Genomic DNA, 12,140 nt, shown 5'->3' with positions numbered 1-12,140 from the left:
GAAAACTCCGCAAAAGCCCCAACTTCCTCCTCTTTAGGATTAGGAGTCCCATATGCCTCCGGGACTGATAGGATTGGGACGGGTAATAGCATGCAATAAGTAACGATACCATTCCGCGCCTTAACACCTTAACGGGGTGGGAAGGGTAGATATGGATATGAGACCAATGCACTAATATCACGTGCGACCCCTCTTCTGAGGAGTGATTGCTGGGTATTGCATTGAAGTGATCCATATTAATTATAAACTTAGGACCCCCCCTCCCTTTATTTACTTTCATCTCTTCTTGTAAAACTATTCAAATCTTTTTTTTATAAATTTCTGCCCTCTCTACCTACCTTCGAAAGTTTTCAACATGATTGCAATGTTATATGTGAATCCTTATTTGAGCCTTGATTGTTTATTTGTAATGTCACAATTGTAACATGGCCGGAACCACACTAGTGGATCTTGAGGGGTGCCTAACACCTTCCCTCGGGATAATTTCTAGCCCTTACCCTAATCTCTAGTCTCTTCATCTCAAACCCTTCTTAAAGTGTCCTAATTCACTATAATCATTAGGTGGCGACTCTTCAACTTCTAAACCCAATTCTCGAAAGGGAATAGAGTTGTTCTCCCAATGTCGTATACCCGATTTCTGACCCCACGGTTAGCGAAAAGGGGGCGTCGACAGCATGGCGACTCTGCTGGGGAGATATTTTAGGCTTTTACCATTGCATGTTGCTTGTGACTTTACTATCTCATTAATTGCTTTATTTACTGTCTTTTCTTCTCTACGAAACTGACTTGGCTCTTCATGTCTTTTCTTTCCTTTACTGCTTTATTCCAATACTATTGTAATTACTGCAATTATTGTAATCATTTATCTTATGAACGTGAAAATACATGTTATTTTGTTTCATTCTTGTAAACTGCATCTTCAACATCATATTCCACTCGTGCCAAACAAATACCATAGCAACGCTTATAATGAGTGGTTGCGCTCTTCCACTATTATCACCCTTTAAATTCGACAAAGGTGTATTTGCGATAAAACCAGTCGATCAACGGTGCAGTCGACGGTTCCGTGCCTTTCCCTCTTGAGTTGTCCGCTCAAGGGTACCTGTCTAATACCCCAATAGAAACCTTACTCTAACTATGCATGCATCATGGTCAAACCTAGCCGAGTCAGTTATGTTGTCCACATAATGACTCATTAAGATAGCCTTGTCCAAAGTCCATTGGGTTTCCCTGAAACCCAAACGGATACCTACATGTTCTGTGCATTTATTTGGAGAACTAAATGCTTTTTATGATAATTATTGGTTTAAATAGTCGATTCTGGCGGGGTAAGGGTCTAACACTCTGTTTTGCAGAAAATGAGGCACGAAGTCCCCAGATTTGGCATGGTAACCAACATTCATCCAAGGCTGCTGAATTGGTGGGAAGATATCCACTCCAGTGATCAGACACTCGTCCGCAAATACTTAGGGAATCTGCCTTCTCTTCTAGAAATCCAGCCTGACAACAAAATCATAGAGGCTGCCTCTGTTCGGGGATAGTGACAGGTCCGTGTTCCGCTTCGGAGACCTTGAAATGACTCCTTTGCTCGAAGAAATAGGAGGCTTAGCTGGTATTCCTTGGGAGACTCTGGGTTTGCTTATGCCAGAAAATCACAAGGGTAGGGGTTTCCTTAAGATGATGGGACTGAAGAAGAACCAGACTTGACCTGTTTGAAAGACTCCTACATCCCATTCGACTATCTGTACGAGAGGTACGTCTATAACAAGTCATACCGCACCTACTCAGATGAATTTGCCCTCACCTCACTGGGGCATATTCACAGAAGGGTCTTCATATTCATGTTTTGTTTCCTGGGGATGATAGTGTTCCCTATGAAGAAGGCTAGGATCCACACCAGACTGGCCATGGTAACCAAGACTCTGATGGAAGGAATTGGCGGACAGCCTTTCAGTATAGTGCCCATGATTGTTGCTGAGATATACCGGGCTCTGGACAACTGTCAGCGAAAAGCCAGTCATTTTGAGGGATGCAATTTATTACTTCAGCTCTAGCTCATGGAGCACCTCTAGAAAGGAGAATACCGACAAGAGATCTTACGCAGAGACTGGGATGATCACATTACCTTCCACCAGCCAAGGCGTATGAATTATATGCCTAACATGTTCGCTCAGCCAGAAGACGCTGGAAGATGGGTGGAGCTATTTGAGAATCTAAAAGAAGACCAGGTATAGTGGATGGTCGAATGGTTCCCTACGGAAGAATTCATTGTTCGATCCCGAGACGCACCATTTCTCATACTCATTAGTCTAAGAGGAACTTATCCCTACGTTCCCCTCCGAGCCATGAGGCAGGCGGGAAGAAAGCAAATCATACCAAGGGTCGACAAAATGAGTCACTTTAGGGCTGATTTCCAGGACGATGATAGCCCTCACAAATGCCAAGCTCAACACATGTGGCATTGCAAGCTCGTTTTGGGGAAAGAATCTATTGAGCCAGATAGGCATCACGCTGGTTGCGTGCCGCGCTATTCGGGTTGGTTGGAAGATAATCACAATGGTATGGGTCAGCCTGGGTTCATTCACGGACACAGAATCATCGACGAGAAAGCTGAAGCATGAGTTAAGTACAATCAACTGTGCAAGAGAATTCGGGAGTGTGAAAGTGAGTATCGGGAAATACAAGAAGCCCATCAAAAGTTTATCGGGGAATGGAAGGATATGGCTGTCAGCGCTAACAAGCGACTAGGGTATTTGGAGCGGGGTCTAGTGGAGCTAGAAGGAAAGTTCCTCAAGAGGATTGAAGATTGTCGAAACGCTGAAGGGAATGCAGGCGGACATTTGGCCCAAGCTTATCTGTTGTTAGGACTGCGCGAGTTGGTGAAGCTGTTCGAGAGGGATAAAGATACCAAATCTGGCAAAGGTCCTTCCGGGACCAAGTAGTTAGGAGTTTTTTATTTTGCTTTTAATGATGTAATAAGGCCGATAGCCACTAGTGACATTTTATTTTCTGTTATTTAGCGTCATTTTGGATTCGTCTTATTTTTATCAATAAAATGAGTCATTTAGCATTATAAGTTCTCCAAGTTAATTTGTCGCTAGGCCTACCTCAGGCACAATGAGGCACCCAAATTAGGACGCGATTTATATTCTTGAACAATGTGTTTAAATATTGAAACATTTTTTCTTCATAATCCATACTAACTTGTTACCTTTTTTGTTTTTCTTTTCTTTTATTATTCCCCTCCGCAAAGGTTAGTTCGTGCATTCTGGCACCATCATCATACAGTACGAGATCCAATGGCCCTCCACCTTCTCCTCCTCCGAGTCCTATCCCGAACAAGAACAAAGGTAGAATGGGAGATTCAAGCTCCAGAAAGGAAATTGAAAGGATTGAGATTCCTCAGGGTACCTCGGTTGCTAAGGAAACTACTGCCCAACTTGAGCAGAAACTGTTGAAGTTCCAAGAAGAACTGGATCAAGTTCGGAACTTGGAAAATTTATCATTCACTCTCACCGCTCCTGGTGTCAACTTTCCAAATGCTCAAAATCCCGCACCTCCACAGAACACCACACAACCACAGATGCAACCCACTCATGCTCAACATTGCAACACATGCCACACTCCACTACTCATTCCTGAACCACTGAACACCACAAACGACCACCCCCACAACACTCCCATCTACATAGATACCATACCCCACTACACTCAACCAATCTCAAGTGCACCTGAGTCTGATGACAAGGACTCTCTTATCAGAAACTTGGCAACAGAACTCAAGAAGTTGACCAACCGAGTCCAGGGCATGGAAGGAAACAGAGGCATAGATGGGCTGAATTATGAAGACCTCTGCATTCAGTCAGATGTTGAACTTCCGTAGGGATACAAACCTCCCAAGTTCGAAATGTTCGATGGCACGGGAGATCCCAGAGTCCATTTGAGGACATATTGTGATAAGCTGGTCGAAGCCATAAGGAATGAGAAAATCCATATGAAACTCTTCATGAGAAGCCTGAAGGGGGATGATTTATCCTGGTACATCAGTCAGGACCCCAAGAAATGGACAAGTTGGGTAGGTATGGTATCGGATTTCATGGATAGGTTCCGATTCAATATAGAGAATGCACCGGATGTATTTTACATCCAGAATCTGAAGAAGAAGCCTACTGAGACATTCTGCGAGTATGCTACTCGTTGGAGATCAGAGGCTTCTAAGGTCAGGCCGACCCTAGAAGAGGAACAAATGAACAAATTCTTCGTCCGGGCTTAGGACCCACAATATTATGAGAGGTTGATGCTGATTGAGGGCCAGAAATTCTCCGATATCATCAAGCTGGGAGAAAGAATTGAGGAAGGCATTAAGAATGGTATGGTTACTAACCTTGAAGCATTGCAGGCCACCAACAAGGCTTTACAGTCTAGTAGCACATCCAAGAAGAAGGATGTCAATACCATGATGGTCGCACAGGGAGCCAAATCACCACTAAAATACCACACTTACTCGTCACCTCCACTTACATATCAACCTATCCCGAATTACCAAGCACCCACACCCTCTTACCAAAATCCACCACCCATTTACCAATCATCTCCACCTCCCACATATCAACCCACTTCACCCAGATACTCTCAACCTGCACCTGTTTACCAAGCTTATAATGCCCAACCCTCTCAGTACCAATCATCTCCCACTCGCCAAAATTTCCCTAGACCCAGACCAAATTTTGACCGCAGACCTCCCAGACAATATACAGCCATCACTGAGCCAATTGACCAGCTGTATGAGAAACTTAAAGTTGCTGGCTACGTATCCCCTATCCCTACCATAACTCCAAAAAATCCTTCCCAATAGGTCAATCCTAATAAGACCTGTGCGTACCACTCCGGCATGAAAGGTCACACCATTGACGAATGTCTCTCGTTGAAGGACAAGATTCAAACTCTGATCAACAATAAGGTTATCGTAGCAAAGGAGCCTGCTCCTAATATCCGCAACAACCCTCTACCTGATCACAGAGGTGGGGACATTCACATGATCGAGATCGAAGATGACTGGGACCCCGAGGGATCGATAGGACTGATTGCTGAGAATGATGAGCCAAAGAAACCAGCAGTCACACTTAACCCAATTATTGTGCAGACCCTTCAGGGGCGATGAAGTAAACATGTCTATGCCTCTCAAATTTGAAGTACCTTCTTCTGCAAAGATGGCCGGGCCAATTGAGGTTGAGTTTGGGGCTCCAAAGGCACCTGTACTCTTTGAAGTTGTTATGTTACCACCGAGGGTACCCATCCCTATAGCAATGTCAGACATAACACCATTCCACTCAAATGCCATACCATGGGATTACACAGCTGAAGCAAGGAGGAAAGTAAACACCAAGATAGGAGAAGCAATTGCTGCGCAGGGTATGACCAGAACAGGCAGGGTTTACACTCCAGAGCACCTAGTTGAGTCCAGTAAGCAAGCCTCGGGATGGACTACTGAAACTGGTCCCGATGATCTTTGGAGGAAAATACAAGATAAAGAGTATTCGGTCGTTGAGCAGTTGACCAAAACACCAGCACAGATCTCCATCCTAGCTCTTCTACAAAGCTCTGACGCACACAAAAAGGCCTTGATGAAGATATTGAGCGATGCTTATGTGCCCAACAACATAACTGGGGGCGAAATGGCAAATATGGTAGGATAAATACTGGAAAGCCACAAAATCACCTTCCACGAAGATGAACTGCCGCCGGAAGGACTGAGTCACAACATGGCCCTACACATCACCGTGCAATGCGAGGATTACTTCATCACTAGAGTCTTGATCGATGGAGGCTCCAGCCTCAACATCTGTCCATTGATAACTCTCAGAACATTGGGAAAGAGCCTGCACGAAATCAAAGATGGGGCCATCAATGTCAAAGACTTCGATGGGTCCCAAAGGTCTACTATCGGGGGAATCAACCTATGTTTGCAAATGGGGCCAACCTGGTTCGACATTGACTTTCAAGTGATAGATGTCCCAGCATCCTACAATTTGCTGTTAGGACGACCATGGATCCATGCCGCTGGAGCTGTAGCATCGACCGTGCATCAGGCAGTGAAGTTCGAATGGAATCACCAAGAGTTGATCATTCATGGCGATGGTAACAACCCCATATATAGTCGCCAGACCATCCCGATGATTGGAGGAAGAAGGGGAATAGGCGGAGAAACATACTACCACATTGAAAGAGTCAACTCTGTAGACAAAGATAAATGGTGGGATAACAAGATTGAAAGTATCCTGAATTGGTGTGGATACGAACCTAGAAAGGGACTCGGCAAAAACCTCCAGGGAATCGCCAAACCTATCAAGCTGAAGAAACATGGCACTACATTTGGTTTGGGGTATGAGTACACTTAGGAGGAGTTCAATCACTGGTCGCCACCATGACGCGGCCCCTACTACCCACTAGAGCATCTGATACCTCACCTAGAGCAGACTTTCCAGCCGGCAGATATTATATATTGGTCGGAGGAAGAGGAAGCATTGACAGCCGTGAAGAATCTGTTCGTGGAGGATGATGATATGGACTACTGTGTTATTTTCAAGGAGGAAGGGGAGGAAGGCCCTTCTATACAAGTTGTGAACCAAGGAGAGCGCCTTAGCAATTGGTCGATCAGAACCACCAGGGCCTGGAAACCTTCGGGCATTACTATTACTTTCATTGACGATGAACCAACGATTGTGACTTGCAACGAGACGACACAACAAACAAATATGGACTCAGAAGAGGATGATATACCAGAAGAGGTCATCAGAGGAGTTGAGAATTTTGAAAATAGGCCTAAGTCTAACTTGGCCAAAACTGAGGTCGTTAATCTGGGAGATACAGGGAATGTCAAAGAAACGCGCATCAGTGTTCACCTGTCACCATCAGCAAAGAAAGAGTACACGGAGTTCCTGAAGGAATATGAAGACATATTCGCCTGGTCATATGATGATATGACTGGTCTCAGCACATCCATTGTAGCTCACAAACTGCCAACAGATCTAACATGCCCGCCGGTAAAGCAGAAGCTCAGGAAATTCAAACCTGACATGAGTTTGAAAATCAAAGAAGAGGTTACCAAGCAAGTCAAACCCAAGGTTCTCAGGGTAGTAGAGTATCCGACATGGTTAGCCAACATCGTGCCAGTGACAAAAAAGGATGGGAAAGTTAGAGTTTGTGTTGACTACCGGGATCTCAATCGGGCCAGTCCCAAAGACAACTTCCCCTTGCCTAACATACACATTCTTATCGACAACTGTACCAAGCATGAGTTGCAGTCTTTTGTTGATTGTTTCGCTGGGTATCATCAGATATGGATGGATGAGGAAGATTCAGATAAAACGGCTTTCATCACGCCATGGGGAATGTACTGTTACAAAATGATGTCGTTCGGTTTGAAGAACGCTGGTGCCACCTACATGAGAGTCATGACTACCATCTTTCATAACATGATACACAAGGAGATCGAGGTATATATGGATAACATCATCATCAAATCCAAGAAAGCCAGGGATCACATGGAAGACCTAAGAAAGTTCTTCAACAGACTGAGGAGGTACAATCTGAAACTGAATCCCGCCAAGTGTGCATTCGGGGTTCCTACTGGAAAATTATTGGGTTTCATCGTGAGTCGTCGAGGAATAGAATTGGATCCATCAAAGGTCAAAGCTATCCAAGAATTGCTGCCGCAAAAGAACAAGAAGGACGTGATGAGTTTCCTGGGAAGACTCAACTATATCAATCGGTTCATAGCTCAATCCACGGTCATTTGTGAACCTATCTTCAAAATGTTGAAGAAGGACGCTGCTACCAAATGAACTAATGATTGTCAGAAAGCGTTTGACAGAATTAAGGAATACTTGTCAACGTTGCCGGTCTTGGTTCCGCCTGAGCCAGGAAAACCCCTATTGCTTTACCTTGCGGTATCGGATTGAGCATTCAGTTGTGTTCTAGGACAACATGATGAAACAGGGAGAAAGGAGCAAGCCATCTACTATCTCAGTAAGAAGTTCACACCGTACGAGGCCCGATATTCTCTTTTAGAATGCACTTGCTGTGCTCTGACTTGGGTCGAGCAGAAGTTAAGGCATTACTTTTGTGCTTACACTACTTATCTCATATCCAGAATGGACCCTCTGAAGTATATCTTCCAGAATCCCATGCCCAGTGGCAAGCTCACCAAGTGGCAGATCCTGCTAAGTGAATTCGACATTGTTTACGTGACCCAGAAAGCAATCAAAGGGCAAGCCTTGGCAGACCATCTCACCGAGAATCCCGTGAACGGAGAATACGAGCCCCTAAAAACGTATTTTCCCGATGAAGAGGTATCTTTCATAGGAGAAGATATTGCAGAATCCTATGATGGTTGGAGGTTGGTTTTCGACGGAGCTGCAAATTTCAAAGGAGTTGGCATAGGAGCGGTCTTAGTATCAGAAACCAGCCAGCACTACCCGGTATCCGCCAAGCTTAGGTTCCCTTGCACCAATAATATGGCCGAATATGAAGCCTACATCTTAGGGCTCAAAATGACCATTGACATGAACGTTTAGGAATTTCTAGTGATCGGGGATTCAGACTTGCTCATACATCAGGTTCAAGGAGAGTGGGCAACCAAGAACTCTAAGATACTTCCCTACTTGCATCATATACAGGAGTTGAGGAAAAGGTTCACAAAGACAGGATTTCAGCACGTCCCCAGAGTCCAGAACGAGTTTGCTGATGCATTAGCTACTTTATCGTCCATGATCCAGCATCCGAATACAAATTTCATTGATCCCATCCCAGTAAAGATTTATGATTAGCCAGCTTATTATGCCCACGTTGAGGAAGAAGCGGATGGAAAACCATGGTTCCATGACATCAAGGAGTACTTGACAATAGGGGAATATCCAGAACTTGCCAACGCTACTCAGAAGCTCACACTTCGTAGGTTATCCAGCAACTTCTTTCACAGTGGAGGAATCCTGTACAGGAGGACTCCCGATATGGGTTTACTAAGGTGTGTCGAAGCAAAAGAAGCATCCAGGCTATTGGAGGAAGTGCATGCAGGGACCTGCGGGCCGCACATGAACGGTTTTAGCAAAGAAGATACTCCGAGCAGGGTATTTTTGGATGACTATGGAAACAGACTGTATCCAGTATGTTCGCAAATTCCATCGCTGTCAGATACACGCAGATATGATAAAGGTACCTCCAAACGAGCTTACTGCAACAAGCTCACCATGGCCATTCGCTGCTTGGGGAATGGATGTTATCGGACCTATCGAGCCTGCCGCATCAAATGGGCACAGGTTCATCTTAGTGTCAATCAATTATTTTACCAAATGGGTCGAAGCATCATCATACAAGGCGGTCACTAAGAAGGTTGTGGAGGGTTTCGTCCGCGACCGCATTGTTTGTCGGTTCGGAGTTCCGGAGTCAGTCATCACCGATAATGGTTCCAATCTCAACAGCGACTTGATGAAAGCAATGTGTGAAACTTTCAAGATCAAACACAAGAACTCTACAGCCTACAGGCCTCAGATGAACGGAGCTGTGGAAGCACAAACAATGGCATGAGAAGTTATCATTCGCCTTATTGGGATACCGCACTACAGTCCGCACATCGATCGGAGCAACTCCCTACATGCTGGTTTATGGTACAGAGGCGGTCATCCCCGCCGAGGTAGAAATTCCCTCCTTAAGGATCATACAAGAAGTAGAATTGGATGATGCAGAATGGGTAAAAGGTCGCTACGAGCAGTTAGCCCTTATAGATGGGAAAAGGATGAATGCGGTTTGCCACGGTCAGTTGTATCAGAACAGAATGTCTAGAGCCTTCAACAAAAGGGTTAAGCCAAGGAAGTTTACACCGGGGCAGCTGGTATTGAAGAAAATATTCCCACATCAAGACGAAGCCAAGGGGAAGTTCTCTCCCAATTGGCAGGGTCCGTACATGGCTCACCGGGTTCTAATTGGAGGAGCCCTTATTCTTGCAGAGATGGATGGAGAAGTCTGGCCGAAGCCAATCAATTCAGATGCAGTGAAACGATATTATGTGTAACCACTTATGATTCCCTTAATGATGTAATTTGAACTACGCCTGACCTGATTCCCGTTTAAGAGGGGATACGTAGGCAGCCCTATGGGTTCGGTCAAAATTTAATAAAAATTCCATTTTTCCCCGCTATTGGAACTGGGGCAGAATTTTGAGGAGGACCCTCAAAATTCCAAAGATGTTTTTTAGTCATTCAGCATAGCCGTCAGAAATGTTCGCTCAGCAAACTGGGGCAGAATTTTGAGGAGGACCCTCAAAATTCCGGAGAAAAAGAGGTTGTAATGTCTTGAACCACGTCGCAGTCATTGGTTCATCTAAATAAAACTATTTTTGATTATATATTTACTATAGCATGCATCCGAATTGCTGTTGTTTAGCGACGCTACCCCAATAACACACAACGTCAAGAGCCCGGGAAAGACGAACTAACCTTTCCCCTTACAGAACTCACAATTTTTCTTTCGATGCAGACACTCAATTCACAATATCATTAGGTATATTTATGCACTCTCAAGAATACAACTTCTCAGAATCATCACTTGTCTGCAATTGCTATCCGTATACAATCTCCCCAGCAGTCATATTGTCGTAATCGGCTATCAGCTAAAAGATCTTACTACTAATCATCCTTTTACATTCTTGCATTGCATAAAGCTACCTTTCTTCCTTCCGAGGTTAAGCTCTACCTCCATCTGCATCGCATAAGGCTACATTTCTGCCTTTCGAGACTAAGCTCTGTCTCCATTTGCATTTTGCATAAGGCTACCTTTCTGCCTTCTGAGACTAAGCATTGTCTCCATCCTGCATTTTTCTACATTTTGCATAAGACTACCTTTCTGCCATCCGAGGTTATGCTCTACCTCCATCTGCATCGCATAAGGCTACCTTTATGCCTTTTGAGACTAAGCTCTCTCTCCATTTGCATTTTTGCATAAGGCTACCTTTCTGCCTTCTGAGACTAAGCGTTGTCTCCATCTTGCATTTTTCTGCATTTTGCATAAGGCTACCTTTCTGCCTTCCGAGGTTAAGCTCTACCTCCATCTGCATCGCATAAGACTACCTTTATGCCTTCCGAGGTTAAGCTCTACCTCCATCTGCATCGCATAAGGCTACCTTTCTTCCTTCCGAGACTAAGCTCTGTCTCCATCCTGCATGGCTGAAATAACACCACTTTATTTCCTTGTATGGATGAAATATCGCCACCTTATTTTTTCTTGCACGGCTGAAATACCGCCACCTTTTATTTACGTCTTGCATCAGCTGAAAGATCGCCACCTGCTGCATTTCATGGGCTGAAAGATCGCCAAATTGTCCAAGGGCGTCATTGTTCGGAGGCACCATTTTCATAGCCCGAGAACGCCATGCCATGGCCTGAGGACCCCATTTTATCTTTTGCATATCATTATTCAAAGGCATCATGGTTCGGAGGCACCATTCTCATAGCCCAAGAACATCATTTCATAGCCTGCGTATCCTTTATCATACGCTTCATGGCCCAGGACGTCATGGTTCAAGGACGTCATCCTAACCGTTCGAGGACAACATTCATGGTCCAATGGGAACTTGCATCACGTTTAAATTTACGCACAATATGCGCTCGTATTGCTTACTTGCAGGTACATCGGCTGGCAATGGCCTTCTCAGCAGGAGCGATCTCGCTCCGGTTCCCGCAGCTATCGATTTTCAGAAACCCCTCTCAATCTAAACATCGCGTTCGTCCGTTTCAAACCTCCATCGGCATATTCCGCCCAATGGATCCTGAACTACATATGGCCTGATTCCTATAAGACCAGGGATATGTAGGCGGCTCAAAAACCAGATCTCGGTCAAAATTCTTTTCAATCGCCGCTTCCGGTCAAAATTGGCCATCTTATCTTTACCCGACAACTCTTTCATCCTCCTCGGGTAAAGAGGGGCAGCTGTTGATACCTAATTTTTCCCTAGGTATTTTTGTACCCAAATTATTTCCAAAATAGCATGTATGTGCATATATAAGCACACCCAAGAGTTTTAGTATTTTTTAATGATTTTTATACCGATTTACTACCTATTTTAATACCACAAAATCCAATAATTA

Source organism: Nicotiana sylvestris, chromosome 7 (genome assembly GCF_000393655.2).
Source record: "Nicotiana sylvestris chromosome 7, ASM39365v2, whole genome shotgun sequence".
Classification (NCBI taxonomy): Eukaryota; Viridiplantae; Streptophyta; class Magnoliopsida; order Solanales; family Solanaceae; genus Nicotiana; species Nicotiana sylvestris.
This window is presented reverse-complemented; position numbering follows the sequence as displayed.